Here is a 16807-nt window from a genome sequence, read left to right as displayed (position 1 = left end):
CCCCCCCCCCCCCCGAGTTCCCAGTTGTCTTGAACTCACTGAAGTCCGATTTCGCATTCCGAATGATGGGTTCAGATTTCTGAACTTTAAATATTATCAATCATTAGTTATGTTCGAGACATGAGGGGAGCCATAGTCTAGGGTCTACACCAGGAGTTAATGGTTATCTGATGGAGGAATGTACAGTTGAAGTCGGAAGTTTACATCCACCTTAGCCAAATACATTTAAACTCAGTTTTTCACAATTCCTGACATTTAATCCTAGTAAACATTCCCTGTCTTAGGTCAGTTAGGATCACCACTTTACTTTAACAATGTGAAATGTCAGAATAAAAGTAGAGAAAACAATTTATTTCAGCTTTTAAATCTTTCATCAAATTCCCAGTGGGTCAGAAGTTTACATACACTCAATTAGTATTTGGAAGCATTTCCTTTAAATTGTTTAACTTGGGTCAAACGTTTTGGGTAGCCTTCCACAAGCTTCCCATAATAAGTTGGGTGAATTTTTGCCCATTCCTCCTGACAGAGCTGGTGTAACTGAGTCAGGTTTGTAGGCATCCTTGCTTGCACACGCTTTTTCATTTTGGCACACAAATTTTCTAAGGGATTGAGGTCAGGGCGTTGTGATGGCCACTCCAATACCTTGACTTTGTTGTCTTTAAGCCATTTTGCCACAACTTTGGAAGTATGCTTGGCGTCATTGTCCATTTGGAAGACCCATTTGAGATCAAGCTTTAACTTCCTGACTGATGTCTTGAGATGTTGCTTCAATATATCCACATACATTTCCTCCTCATGATGCCATCCATTTTGTGAAGTGCACCAGTCACTCCTGCAGCAATGCAACCCCACAACATGATGCTGCCACCCCTGTGCTTCATGTTTGGGATGGTGCTCTTCGGATTGCAAGCCTCCCCCTTTTTCCTCCAAACATACGATGGTCATTATGGCCGAACAGTTCTATTTTTGTTTCATCAGACCAGAGGACATTTCTCCAAAAAGTACGATCTTTGTCTCCATGTGCAGTTGCAAACCGTGGTCTGGCTTATTAATGGCGTTTTTTGGAGCAGTGGCTTCTTCCTTGCTGAGTGACCTTTAAGGTTATGTCGATATAAGACTTGTTTTACTGTGGATATAGAAACGTTTGTACCTGTTTCCCCCAGCATCTTCACAAGGTCCTTTGCTGTTGTTCTGGGATTGATTTGCACTATTCGCACCAAAGTACATTCATCTCTAGGAGACAGAACGCGTTTCCTTCCTGAGTGGTATGACAGCTGCGTGGTCCCATAGTCTTTATACTTGCGTACTATTGTTTGTACAGATGAACGTGGTATCGTCAGGTATTTCGAAATTGCTCCCAATGATGAACCAGACTTGTGGTGGTCTACAATTAGTTTTCTGAGGTCTTGGCTGATTTCATTTGGTTTTCTCATGATGTCAAGCAAAGAGGCACTGAGTTTGAAGGTAGGCCTTGAAATACATCCACAGGTACACCTCCAATTGACTCAAATTATGTCAATTAGACTGTCAGAAGCTTCTAAATCCATTACATAATTTTCTGGAATTTTCCAAGCTGTTTAAAGACACAGTCAACTTAGTGTATGTAAACTTCTGACCCACTATAATTGTGATACAGTGAAATTATCTGTCCGTAAACAATTGTTGGAAAAATTACTTATGTCATGCGCAAAGTAGGTTAGACATTGTTAGGTTAGATTACTCGTTGGATATTACTGCATTGTCGGAACTAGAAGCACAAGCATTTCGCTACACTCGCATTAACATCTGCTAACCATGCGTATGTGACAAATACAATTTGATTTGATTTGAAGTAGATGTCCTAACCGACTTGCCAAAACTATAGTTTGTTAACAAGAAATTTGTGGAGTGGTTGAAAAACTAGTTTTAATGACTACAACCTAAGTGTATGTAAACTTCCGACTGCAATTGTATGAGATGAGTAACGCAAAATATGTAAACAATATTAAAGTGACTAGTGTTCCATTATTGAAGTGGCCAGTGATTTCAAGTCTATGTATATAGGGCAGCAGCCTCTAATGTGCTAGTGATGGCTATTTAACAGTCTGATGCACCTGTACTGACCTCGCCTTCTGGATGATAGTGGGGTGAACAGGCAGTGGCTCGGGTGGTTGTTGTCCTTGATGATCCTTTTGGCCTTCCTGTGACATTGGGTGCTGTAGGTGTCCTGGGGGGGCAGGTAGTTTGCCCCCGGTGATGCGTTTGTGGACCACACCACCCTCTGCAGAGCCCTGCGGTTGTGGGCGGTGCAGTTGCCGTACCAGGCGGTGATACAGCCCGACAGGATGCTGACAATTGTACATCTGTAAAAGTTTGTGAGGGTTTTAGGTGGCAACCCTGCACACACTATATCAAAGTTTGTTTATCCTCCTTCTGAGCAAATTGAAATGAGCTGAGTATTCTATGCCTCACTGCCCATCCGTAGATTAGCGAACTGACCTGGATGACTCCATCTTTGTCCAGTTTTGTAGCAGTCCTGCTCTGCCGGGTTGAACTTTGGCATTTCGTCGTCCTCGTTGTACAATTTGATGGACTACACAAAGTCTACTTCTGACACCATGTAATGACCTTGGTTATATCTAAATAAGATACTTTTTCCCCGTAGTTTTTTTCAATGTTTTACCACATTTAATAAAATAAATGCCAAGCAACAAATGACATGCGACTGAATGCTAAGTAGCCATGTCCCCAACTGCTCTCATGCTCTAGCACATGTGCACAATATGAATTAACCCATTCATTACAGGAGGGTTGGCCAGCTGATGAACATTAGTATTAATTTACACAAAATATGCATCACTACAAGAGTAAAAGGTTCAATATCACTTCTGATTGTGAACACCTTTGTCCTGAAATGAAGCTACCTCAACCAGTTCCATGCACCGAAAACATAAAGTGAGCTATATCCGCATTTTCAACTCCCTGGTCTGCTCTAACCCTAAACTAAAATGTACTCAATTGGAGACACCAAATAACATATTACTTTGAGGGTATTCCATGTCTGAGTTGCTTCCAGGAAGCAGTTGAAAGCAGTCAAGGCTCAATAAATCACATTTAAATCAACCAATTACACACACACAGAACAACAGTACATGTGCACGTTTCCATCATGGATGTGATGAATATGACATCAATATGTTTGGCACTGAATCTAAATGCTATTAAATATCTCACAACAGCCTAACTGGATCATTTCACTTTTAGAGTGACAATAGCGTCCAATGGATTTAACTCTACTTTTTCAAACTGTGGAGGGCCAAAAGAAACCAATCTCAATCAGGTATTTTCATAAAATGCTGTTGACTACAGCTAAGTGCTTTGCTGAATTAAACTGGTCACAGCCAGTTAATAACCGGTTCTAAATTCTAAGCCAGGGGTGTGTAACTGGCGGCGAAAGGCCCTCGGATCAATCCCCACCCCTTAACTTACTGTTGCAAGTTAGTGTTATTAGAATACACAAGGTGCAATTTTGAAATGTGGTTGTGCATCAAAAATGTTGATCTTGTTATGTCAGTCACTAATAGTCAATTAGCCCATGTCAGCCAAAATGTTTCAGATTGCTAAGTTAGTTTAGTGGTCAGCTATCTAAACTTCTTATCATGGTTGAATTACTGGACTGGGGGGGGGGATTCATTTTGTCAGTCTCACTAAGATGTCATATTACAAACTGCAAACATTTCTCTCCACCCTATGGCAAAATGTGTAGAATTGCAGGAAAGTAGCTATAAAACAGCTTATTTTCCTCTCCAGCCCATGGAAAATTAGTAGAATTGCATGAAATTAGCTATAAAATAGCTAAATCTTCTCTCCACCCAATGGCAAAATGTGTAGAATTGCAGCAAACTTGCGTTAAAACTGCAATATTTTCTCTACACCTCATCTGGCACCCCAATGGTGGAACAAACTCCCTCACGACGCCAGGACAGCGGAGTCAATCACCACCTTCCGGAGACACCTGAAACCCCACCTCTTCAAGGAATACCTAGGATAAAGCAATCCTTCTGCCCCCCCCCCCCCCCTTAAAAGATCTAGATGCACTATTGTAAAGTGGCTGTTCCACTGGATGTCATAAGGTGAATGCACCAATTTGTAAGTCGCTCTGGATAAGAGCGTCTGCTAAATGACTTAAATGTAAATGTAAATGTAAATTGCAAAATGTGTAGAATTGCATGAAATTAGCTCTAAAACTTTCAAAAATAATTCTCAGCTGTGAAAAGGGGGACACTAAAATATTTTCCTCGCAGTTTGGAGGGGACTTAGACCTTTTGTGGCCCCCACCCCCGTTAAAGTTGCCAATCCCTGTTCTAAGCTATTCAATCTATCACATCACAATGCTATTGATCTGCTCTGCAGTTGTACCACACAGACTGATGAGAGTGAAGAGCAGTTAACATTGAATTGGCAAGTGTGATGCTGCTGGTGCCAGATCATCATCAGCCAAGGGAGATCAGACCGACATCCACCTACGTGTGTGACCACACTTACATTTCTGGAGAATCCATCCACTCCTCTAAACATTAGAATGTTGTACCTGGGAATATAAAAGATAATGAATTAAATACACATGAATTGATGAAGAAGGACACAATAGATGTAATATTTGAAAAGTATACAGGTACAATTACGTACCTTATCAATTTGGGATTAGTGTCCACATGCACTAATGAGAGGGGACCTTGCACAAAGTATGTTCTCTGCACCACACACCTAAGATGAGCCATTCTGGACAGGATCCCTGCCGAATCCACCCCGTGCATTGAGGCCACCATTCCTCTCCATTGTACATGAAAGCCCAAGGACTGCAGCCTCCCTCTCACCAATTTGTAGCCAGCATTTGGCATTTCAGTCTTGATAGTTGTCACCACGTTATCAAGTTCCTGCTCTGTAATGGTGCTATACAATTCCCCCACAGACAGACCAAATTCTTGCATCTGTCGGAAGATGGTACATCTTGGCACACCTGTCAGACTGGCAATGCATGGCACAGGCAGTTGAGTGTACAGCATTTTCTTCAACTTTTCTTGTTTTATAACAAGCTTGGGACGTCCTCGCACACCTGCCACAGCTTCCATTTTGATACATGGGAATGTAAACTTCAACTGCTCTCTGACAAGACCATGGAGCGCCTGAAGTGCTTGTGTGATGGATGTGGGTATCTGAACATGATTTGAGAACGACAACATGAGAATCAGCTCCTGGCGACACATGAATTCCATGTAGTCCATGTCGATTTGTTATTGGCTGACTACATGCTGCAATTTGTTTTGATTGTTATTCAAATAAAAATGTTATTCACGTAGATTGAACAATTGAATGAGATCAAATTAATGAGATTAAAGAGAACAATCTACATTTTTTATGGATGTAATTACAATTCCTGGGGACAAGGCTGCCTAACCAAACTCCAGCATACAGTCGTGGCCAAAAGTTTTGAGAATGACACAAATATACATTTTCAAAGTCTGCTGCCTCAGTGTCTGTAGATATTTTTGTCAGATGTTACTATGGAATACTGAAGTATAATTACCAGCATTTCAAAAGTGTCAAAGGCTTTTATTGACAATTACATGAAGTTGATGCAAAGAGTCAATCATTGCAGTGTTGACCCTTCTTTTTCAAGACCTCTGCAATCCACCCTGGCATGCTGTCAATTAACTTTTGGGCCACATCCTGACTGATGGCAGCCCATTCTTTCATAATCAATGCTTGGAGTTTGTCAGAATTAGTGGGTTTTTGTTTGTCCACCGGCCTGTTAAAGATTGACCACAAGTTCTCAATGGGATTAAGGTCTGGGGAGTTTCCTGGCCATGGACCCAAAATATCGATGTTTTGTTCCCCGAGCCACTTAGTTATCACTTTTGCCTTATGGCAAGGTGCTCCATCATGCTGGAAAAAGCATTGTTCGTTACCAAACTGTTCCTGGATGGTTTGGAGAAGTTGCTCTCAGAGGATGTGTTGGTACCATTCTATGTTCATGGCTGTGTTCTTAGGCAAAATTGTGAGTGAGCCCACTCCCTTGGCTGAGAAGCAACCCCACACATGAATGGTCTCAGGATGCATTACTGTTGGCATGACACAGGACTGATGGTAGCGCTCACCTTGTCTTCTCCGGACAAGCTTTTTTACGGATGCTCCAAACAATTGGAAAGGGCATTCATCAGAGACAATGACTTTACCCCAGTCCTCAGCAGTCCAATCCCTGTACCTTTTGTAGAATATCAGTCTGTCCCTGATGTTTTTCCTGGAGAGAAGTGGCTTCTTTGCTGCCCTTCTTGACACCAGGCCATCCTCCAAAAGTCTTTGCCTCACTGTGCGTGCAGATGCACTCACACCTGCCTGCTGCCATTCCTGAGCAAGCTCTGTACTGGTGGTGCCCCGATCCCGCAGCTGAATCAACTTTAGGAGACGGTCCTGGCGCTTGCTGGACTTTCTTGGGTGCCCTGAAGCCTTCTTCACAACAATTGAACCGCTCTCCTTGAAGTTCTTGATGATCCGATAAATGGATGATTTAGGTGCAATCTTACTGGCAGCAATATCCTTGCCTGTGAAGCCCTTTTTGTGCAAAGCAATGATGACGGCACGTGTTTCCTTGCAGGTAAACATGTTTGACAGAGGAAGAACAATGATTCCAAGCACCACCCTCCTTTTGAAGCTTCCAGTCTGTTATTCGAACTCAATCAGCATGACAGAGTGATCTCCAGCCTTGTCCTTGTCCTTGTCAACACTCACACCTGTGTTAACGAGAGAATCACTGACATGATGTCAGCTGGTCCCTTTGTGGCAGGGCTAAAATACAGTGGAAATGTTTTTTGGGGATTCAGTTCATTTGCATGGCAAAAAGAGACTTTGCAATTAATTGCAATTCATCTGATCACTCTTCATAACATTCTGGAGTATAAGCAAATTGTCATCATACAAACTGAGGAAGCAGACTGTGAAAATTAATATTTGTGTCATTCTCAAAACTTTTGGCCACAACTACACACTGAGTGTACAAAACATTTCATTAGGAACATTTCCATGCCATAGACTGACCAGGTGAATCCAGGTGAAAGCTATTAACCATTTTTGATGCCACCTGTTAAATCCACTTCAATCAGTGTAGATGAAGGGGCAGAGACAGGTTAAAGAATGATTTAAAGCCTTGAGACAATTAAGACATGGATTGAGTATGTGTGCCATTCAGAGGCTGAATGGGCAAGACAAAATATTGAAGTGCCTTTGAACATGGTATTGTAACGGAACGCTGCGTTTGTCTTTGCGTTGCAGAGGCAGTTGCAAGTGCAATCTGTGTGGTGTATACATTGGATTTATCATACGTATGCATCAAACTGTATGTGTAGAAGGCTTGACAGAAATGGTAGCAGAAAGTGAATGTTGAATTTTTGTTGCACACATATCCAGATGATGATACATACCATTTTGTGGAATTACGCTGTCGGTCTGATCAAGTTGTAACGAATTTCTTGCGCTCAATTCCACTTTGTGGGCACTCAACATTTTTCTCTGAGCTCTCAGCTCCTCAACATGACCCTTTGCTCCCTCACTGATCTTCAGGTCAGAAAGTCGGAGCTCTAGAAAGAGGCCCAAGATTCCGAGTTGGATGACCGTTCAAAATATTTTTTCCTGTCGGACCTCGTTTTTTTACCAAGTTGTTTTGAATGCATTGAAGTCGAAAGTCGGAGATTTCCGAGGTCCCAGTTCGGAGTTCCTAGTTGTTTTGAACTCGGCAATAAAGCTGAAGTATCCGTTTAGAAACCTTTTCTCTTATTTATCATTCACTACCCGTACAGTAGGTAACGGCAATACAGCAAAAGCTGTTGTCTGCCATAAAACCTTAAAGAAGTAGAAGGTTTTCTCACTTTCACCAAGTATGGTAGTGAGGAAGTCCAGTCGTGGCTAGTGGGAGAGGATTTTATAGACTTGACGCTTTGCCAGATTAAAAAAATTGCTTTGTTTTAAAGGAGTGCAAGGTCAAATTAAGTTTGTGCACACGCGCACTTCACAGAGGCGTTCCCAAACGAAAATATTCAAATACATGGTACAACGCGCCAATAGGATCTTGCTAGCTCGTGCTTGGCTTTGCCTAACTCCTTGTTTGTTCTGCCCACTATGCTTCATTTGCTCCCACTGTAAACGACACAGATTAACTATCTTTAGTTAGTTATAAATATCTTTGGTCGTACTGTATAAAAAAAAGCAAGACAGCTGTGATGGAAACAGGAAATGTCGGTACAATTGTATAAATGCCAACAGATCCTTTGTTTGTTCCATATGGTGGGATCTTTTTGGGTCGGAAAAATGAAAAATGTATATCTTATGTGAGAAAGGGGGGTGGAAACGCCTTTATGCACAAATATAATAATCATCATATCGTCATATCGTCATGTGATGACAAGGTGTGTTCCTCCCACTAGACTCTGGAAACCGCAGTTTAAATTAAACTACAGATTCAAAAAATTATGATGAACTTTCACAGGGTGGTGAAAGCGCATGCATGAGATCAAATCAAATGTTATTTCTCACATGCGCCGAATACAACAGATGTAGAACTGACAGTGAAATGCTTACTTAAAAGCCCTTAAACAACAATGCAGTTTTAAGAAAAATAAGTGTTAATTAAGAAAGTATTGACTAAAATAAACTGAAGTAATACATTTAAAAGTGTAAATTAAAAAGAAGAAAAATAAATAATTAAAGAGCAACAGTAAAATAACAGTAACGAGGCTATATACATGGGGTACTGGTACAGAGTCAATGTGCGGGGGCACAGGTTAGTCGAGGTAATTGGGGTAATATGTACCTGTAGGTAGTGATAAAGTGACTATGCATAGAAAATAAACAGAGAGCAGCAGCAGCATAAAAATGGGGGGGGGGTGTCAATGCAAAAAGTTCGGGGAAGCCATTCGATTAGCTGTTCAGGAGTCTTATGTCTTGGGGGGAAAAGCTGTTAAGAAGCTTTTTGGACCTAGACTTGGAGCTCCGGTAACGCTTGCCATGAGGTAGCAGAGACACAGTCTATGACTAGGGTGGCTGGAGTCCTTGGAAATTTTTAGGGCCTTCCTCTGACACCGCCCGGTATAGAGGTCCTGATTGGCAGGAAGCTTGGGCTCAGTGATGTACTGAGCCATACGCACTACCCTCTGTAGTACCTTGCGGTCAGAGGCCGAGCAGTTGCCATACCAGGCCGTGACGCAACCAGTCAGGATGCTCTCGATGGTGCAGCTGTCAAACGTTTTGAGGATCTGAGGACCCATGCCAAATATTTGCTCCTTGTCGTGCCCTCTTCACGACTGTCTTGGTGTGTTTAGACCATGATAGTTTGTTGGGGATGTGGACACCAAGGAACTTGAAGCCATCAACCTGTTCCACTACAGCTCTGTCAATGAGAATGGTGGCCTGCTCGGCCCTCTTTTTCCTGTAGTCCACGATCATCTCCTTTGTCTTGATCACGTTGAGGGAGTGGTTGTTATCCTGGCACCACACTGCCAGGCCTCTGACCTGCTCCATATAGGCTGTCTCATCGTTGTCGGTGATCAGGCCCACCACTGTTGTGTCGGCAAACTTAATGATGGTGTTGGAGTCGTGCTTGGCAAGATTGGACTGAGTACGCACCCCTGAGGGGCCCCCGTGTTGAGGATCAGCGTTGCGGATGTGTTGTTACCTACCACCTGGGGGCAGACCGTCAGGAAGTCCAGGATCCAGTTGCAGTGGGAGGTGTTGTTACGGCTGATTTCCTCCTCTTCGTCTGAAGAGGAGGTGTAGGGATCGGACCAAGACGCAGAGTGGAAAGTGTCCATGATTTATTAAGAAATAAACTGAACACTACACGAAACAAAATAACAAATAGAATCCAACCGAAAAACAGTCCCGTGAGGCACGAATACTGACATGAAAGACAAGCACCCACAAAACACACGTGAAACCCCGGCTGCCTAAGTATGATTCTCAATCAAGGACAACGAATGACAGCTGCCTCTGATTGAGAATCATACCAGGCCGAACACACAAAATCCCAACAAAAAATCACACATCGACAACCCACCCAACTCACGCCCTGACCATACTAAATAAATACAAAAACAAGGGAAAACAGGTCAGGAACGTGACAGAACCCCCCCTTAAGGTGCGAACTCCAGGCGCACCACCTAAAACTCTAGGGGAGGGTCTGGGTGGGCGTCTGTCCGCGGTGGCGGCTCTGGCGTGGGACGTGGACCCAACTTAAACAATGTTTTTGTCCGCCTCCTTAATCGCCCCCGTGACCTCCTCCTAACAACCACCCTCCATATCAACCCCTCCGAACCAAGGGGTAGCACCGGACTGAGGGGCAGATCCTGGCTGGCGGGCGGTTCTGGCAGATCCTGGCTGGCAGGCGGCTCTGGCAGATCCCGGCTGACTGGCGGCCCTGGCAGATCCCGGCTGACTGGCGGCTCCGGCAGATCCCGGCTGACTGGCGGCTCCGGCAGATCCCGGCTGACTGGCGGCTCCGGCAGATCCCGGCTGACTGGCGGCTCCGGCAGATCCCGGCTGACTGGCGGCTCCGGCAGATCCCGGCTGACTGGCGGCTCCGGCAGATCCCGGCTGGCGGGCGACTCCGGCAGATCCCGGCTGGCGGGCGGCTCCGGCAGATCCTGGCTGGCTGGCTGGCTCTGCCAGCTCCTGGCTGGCTGGCAGCTCCTGGCTGGCTGGCTCTGGCTGGTCATGGCTGGCTGGCTCTGGCTGGTCATGGCTGCCTGACGGCTCTGGCTGGTCATGGCTGGCGGACGGCTCTGGCTGGTCATGGCTGGCGGACGGCTCTGGCTGCTCCTGTCTGGCGGACGGCTCTGGCTGCTCCTGTCTGGCGGACGGCTCTGGCTGCTCCTGTCTGGCGGACGGCTCTGGCTGCTCCTGTCTGGCGGACGGCTCTGGCTGCTCCTGTCTGGCGGACGGCTCTAGCGGCTCCTGTCTGGCAGACGGCTCTGGCTACTCCTGTCTGGCGGACGGCTCTAGCGGCTCGGGACAGACGGGCAGTTCTGACGGCTCGGGACAGACGGGCAGCTCTGACGGCTCGGGACAGACGGGCAGCTCTGACGGCTCGGGACAGACGGGCAGCTCACCTTGAATTGGATGAATAATTTTTCTTTAATGAATCGGACGGGAAGGATATACTCCAAACACCCGAACAAACCCTCATCCCCGTCATTTGATGGAGAAAGAAACAGAGCTGGCGGGTTATACACTAATTGGCAGGCTTAAACAGCAGCCTCTGGTAAGACATGCGGCGTGAACCTAAGTATATTTGTAAACAACAGCTGGTGCACGATATCTAAGGAAGTCTCGAAGTTTTGATCGCCTGAGGTAGAGTATCTCATGATAAGCTGTAGACCACACTATCTACCTAGAGAGTTTATCTGTATTTTTCGTAGCTGTCTACATACCACCACAGACTGATGCTGGCACTAAAATCACACTCAACGAGCTGGTTAACAACATAACAAACAGGAAAACGCTCATCCAGAGGCGGCACTCATAGTGGCCAGGGACTTTAATGCAGGGAAACTTAAATCAGTTCTACATCAGTTCTATCAGCATGTTAAATGTGCAACCAGAGGGAAAAAATCTCTAGACCCCCTTTACTCCACACACAGAGACAAAGCTCTCCCTCGCCCTCCATTTGGCAAATCTGACCATAATTCTATCCTCCTGATTCCTGCTTCCAAGCAAAAATTAAAGCAGGAAGCACCAGTGACTCGGTCTATAAAAAAGTGGTCAGATGAAGCAGATGCTAAACTACAGAACTGTTTTGCTAGCACAGACTGGAATATGTTCCGGGATTCTTTCGATGGCATTGAGGAGTACACTACACTGGCTTCATCAATAAGTGCATCGAGGATGTCATCCCCACAGTGACTGTATGTACATACCCCAACCAGAAGCCATGGATTACAGGCAACATTTGCACTGAGCTAAAGGGTAGAGCTGCCGCTTTCAAGGAGAGGGACTCTAACCCGGAAGCTTATAAGAGGTTGAAAATGTCAGTGAAGACACTTGCCAGCTGGTCAGAGTATGCTCGGTGTACACAACCTGGTAATCGGTCTGGCCCTGCGGCCTTGTGAATGTTGACCTGTTTAAAGGTCTTACTCACATCGACTGCGGAGAGCATGATCACACAGTAATCTGGAACAGTTGATGCTCTCATGCATGTTTCAGTGTTACAAGCCTCCCTGTCTGAGTCTGTAATACCAACATGTTTCAAGCTGACCACCATAGTCCCTGTGCCCAAGAACACTAAGGTAACTTGCCTAAAGGACTACCGACCCGTATCACTCACGTCTGTAGCCATTAAATGCTTTGAAGGCTGGTCATGGCTCACATCAACACCATTATCCCAGAAACCCTAGTCCCATTCTAATTTGCATACAGCCCCAACAGAGGATGCAATCTTTATTGCACTCCACACTCCCCTTTCACACCTGGACAAAAGGAACACCTATGTGAGAATGATATTCATTGCTACAGCTCAGTGTTCAACACTATAGTGCCCTCAAAGCTCATCGCTAAGCTAAGGACCCTGGGAGTAAACACCTCCCTCTGCAACTGGATCCTGGACTTCCTGACGGGCCGCCCAAAGGTGGTGAGGGTGGGTAACAACACATCCGCCACACTGATCCTCAACACGGGGCCCCTCAGGGGTGAATGCTCAGTCCTCTCCTGTACTCCCTGTTCAGTCATGCCTGCACGGCCAGGCACAACTCCAACACCATCATTAAGTTTGCCGAAGACACAACAGTGGTAGGCCTGATCACCGACAACGATGAGACAGCCTATAGGGAAGAGGTCAGAGACCTGATCGTGTGGTGCAAGGACAACAACCTCTCCCAACAACCTCAACCAATGTTGTCAAGACAAAGGAGATGATTGTGGACTACAGGAAAAGGAGGACCGAGCACGCCCCCATTCTCATCTACGGGGCTGTAGTGGAGCAGGTTGAGAGCTTTAAGTTCCTTAGTGTCCACATGACCAACAAACAAACAAACATGGTCCAAACACACCAAGACAGCTGTGAAGAGGGTACAACAAAATCTATTCCCCCTCAGGAGACTGAAAATATTTGGCATGGGTCCTCAGATCCTCAAAAGGTTTTACAGCTGCACCATCAAGAGCATCCTGACGGGCAGCATCACTGCCTGGTATGGCAACTGCTCGGCCTCCGACCGCAAGGCACTAGAGGGTAGTTCGTACTGCTCAGTACATCACCGTGGCCAAAACTCCTGCCATCCAGGACCTCTATACCAGGCGGTGTCAGAGGAAGGCCCTAAAATTTGTCAAAGACTCCAGCCACCCTGGTCAGACTATTCTCTCTGATACCTCACGGCAAGCTGTACCGGAGCTCCAAGTTTAGTTCCAAGAGGCATCTAAACAGATTATACCCACAAGCCATAAGAATCCTGAACATCCTATGCATAGTCACTGTAATAACTCTACCTACATGTACATATTACTTCAATTACCTCGACACTGGTGCCCACTCACATTGACCCTGTATATAGCCCCGCTATTGTTATTTTACTGCTGCTCTTTAATTATTCGTTATTCTTATCACTTTTTTTGGTATTTTATTAAAACTGCATTGTTGGTTAAGGGCTTGTATTTAAGCATTTCACTAAGGTCTACCTGTTGTATTCGGCACATGTGACAAAGAAAATAAGATTTGATACATTCTTCACATTAATTGTTTTACACAATATCTTATCACAGCACTGGCAAAGCATTGTTGACCAACTCCCTGACCCACATGGCTGACCTTTGGACCATTATAAGAAGGTTCATGCCCATTCTAGTATTCTAATTCCTAATTATATGTTTTATGGTGTTCTCCTGTCGAACTGCACATGTACATGCCATCAAATCAAATGTAATCCTTCAACATAAAGTTGTTTTTGACGAAAATGAAAATGTGTCAGTGTATCACTTTCACAAGGTTGGAGTAATCCTACTTAAGACATTGACTCAAATCTAGGTGTAGTGGTCTGGGTGTAGCTGGTGCAGAGGAGTCAGGCGCAGGACAGCAGAGATGAGTAACACAAGTAACTTTACTCAAATATTCCAATAACATGTCGTAATACCGAGCCCACAATAACGGACCAAACATACATAAAACAATCACGCACAAAAATCATGGGGGAAACAGGTTTAAATAATGAACATGTAATTGGGGAATTGAAACCATGTAACGGCGTTCCTCCTCCTCTTCATACGAAGAGGAGGAGTAGTGATTCGACCAACGTGCAACGGGTTGTGCATACATAATGATTTATTAACACAAAGACGAAACACGAAAACAAACACTTGGAAGATTACAAAATAACAAACCGACCTAAACAGACTTAAACTAAAGAACTTACTTGTAACCCGAAGAACGCACGGACAGGGAAAACAGACTACACAAAAACCGAACAAACATACCGAAACAGTCCCGTGTGGCGCAACATACACAAACACGGAAGACAACCACCCACAATGAACACTGTGAAACAACCTACCTTAATATGACTCTCAATTAGAGGAAACGCCAAACACCTGCCTCTAATTGAGAGCCATACCAGGCAACCCTTAAACCAACATAGAAACAGAAAATATAGACTACCCACCCAAATTCACGCCCTGACCAATTAAACACATACCAAAACAGAAAACAGGTCAGGAACGTGACAAACCAGGTGTGTAAAACAAAGACGCCTCGAGTCCAGTATGGCTCGAACAGCATACGCCGGGGCCCCCTCGATGTCCAGAGGGGGCGGAGGAAGCTCCCGCACCTCTGACTCCTGGAGTGGACCAGCCACCACCGGCCTGAGGAGAGACACATGGAATGAGGGGTTAATACGGTAATCGGGGGGAAGCTGTAACCTGTAGCAAACCTCGTTCAATCTCCTCAGGACTTTGAATGGCCCCACAAGCCGCAGGCCCAGCTTCCGGCAGGGCAGGTGGAGGGGCAGGTTTCGGGTCGAGAGTCAGACCCGATCCCCCGGTGCGAACATCGGGGCCTCACTGCGGTGGCGGTCGGCGCTCGTCTTCTGACGCCTCACGGCCCGTTGCAGGTGCACATGAGCAGCGTCCCAGGTCTCCTCCGAGCGCTAAAACCACTCATCCACCGCAGGAGCATCGATCTGGCTCTGATGCCAAGGTGCCAGAACCGGCTGACACCCCAGTACGCACTGTAAGGGGGAGAGGTTAGTGGAGGAGTGGAGGAGCGAGTTTTGGGCCATCTCTGCCCAGGGGATGAACGCCGCACACTCCCCCAGCCGGTCCTGGCAATAAGACCGCAGAAACCTACCCACATCCTGGTTTACTCTCTCCACCTGCTCATTACTCTCGGGGGGGAAAAGGCTGACCGAGATCCCCAGACGTTCCATGAACGCCCTCCAGACCCTTGACGTGAACTGGGGATGTCGATCAGACACTATATCCTCAGGCACCCCGTCGTAGTGCCGGAAGACGTGTGTAAACAGGGCCTCCGCAGTCTGTATCGCCGTAGGGAGACCGGGCAAAGGAAGGAGACGGCAGGACTCAGAGAACCGGTCCACAACGACCAGGATCGTGGTGTTACCCTGTGAGGGAGGAAGATCCGTGAGGAAGTCCACCGATAGGTGCGACCACGGCCGTTGTGGAACGGGTAAGGACTGTAACTTCCCTCTGGGCAGGTGCCTAGGGGCCTTGCACTGGGCGCACACAGAGCAGGAGGAAACATAAACCCTCACGTCCTTGGCCAAGGTGGACCACCAGTACTTCCCACTAAGACAGCGTATTGTCCAACCGATGCCAGGATGACCAGAGGAGGGTGACGTGTGGGCCCAAAAGATCAAACGGTCGCGGACAGAATGTACAGACGCCCAGCTGGACACTGGAAGGGAGTGGGCTCTGTACGTAACGCCCGCCCGTGTCCAGCTCCCACACCACCGGTGCCACAAGGCAAGAGGCCGGAAGTATGGGAGTGTGATCTATGGACCGCTCCTCTGTGTCATACATCCGGCACAGTGCGTCTGCCTTAGCATTCTGGGAACCGGGTCTGTAGGACAGGGTGAAAACAAAACGGGTAAGAACATTTCACTTCTCTGTGTCACGGAGGCGCTCCGCACTGCTAAAGCTAACTCTCTCTCCTCTGCTCTCATCCTTCTAGACCTATCGGCTGCCTTTGATACTGTGAACCATCAGATCCTCCTCTCCACCCTCTCCGAGCTGGGCATCTCCGGCGCGGCCCACGCTTGGATTGCGTCCTACCTGACAGGTCGCTCCTACCAGGTGGCGTGGCGAGAATCTGTCTCCGCACCACGTGCTCTCACCACTGGTGTCCCCCAGGGCTCTGTTCTAGGCCCTCTCCTATTCTCGCTATACACCAAGTCACTTGGCTCTGTCATATCCTCACATGGTCTCTCCTATCATTGCTATGCAGACGACACACAATTAATCTTCTCCTTTCCCCCCTCTGATAACCAGGTGGTGAATCGCATCTCTGCATGTCTGGCAGACATATCAGTGTGGATGACGGATCACCACCTCAAGCTGAACCTCGGCAAGACGGAGCTGCTCTTCCTCCCGGGGAAGGACTGCCCGTTCCATGATCTCGCCATCACGGTTGACAACTCCATTGTGTCCTCCTCCCAGAGTGCTAAGAACCTTGGCGTGATCCTGGACAACACCCTGTCGTTCTCAACTAACATCAAGGCGGTGACCCGTTCCTGTAGGTTCATGCTCTACAACATTCGCAGAGTACGACCCTGCCTCACGCAGG

This window comes from Salvelinus fontinalis, chromosome 22 (assembly GCF_029448725.1).
Source record: "Salvelinus fontinalis isolate EN_2023a chromosome 22, ASM2944872v1, whole genome shotgun sequence".
Lineage (NCBI taxonomy): Eukaryota > Metazoa > Chordata > Actinopteri > Salmoniformes > Salmonidae > Salvelinus > Salvelinus fontinalis.
Note: the sequence above shows the minus strand (reverse complement) of the source record.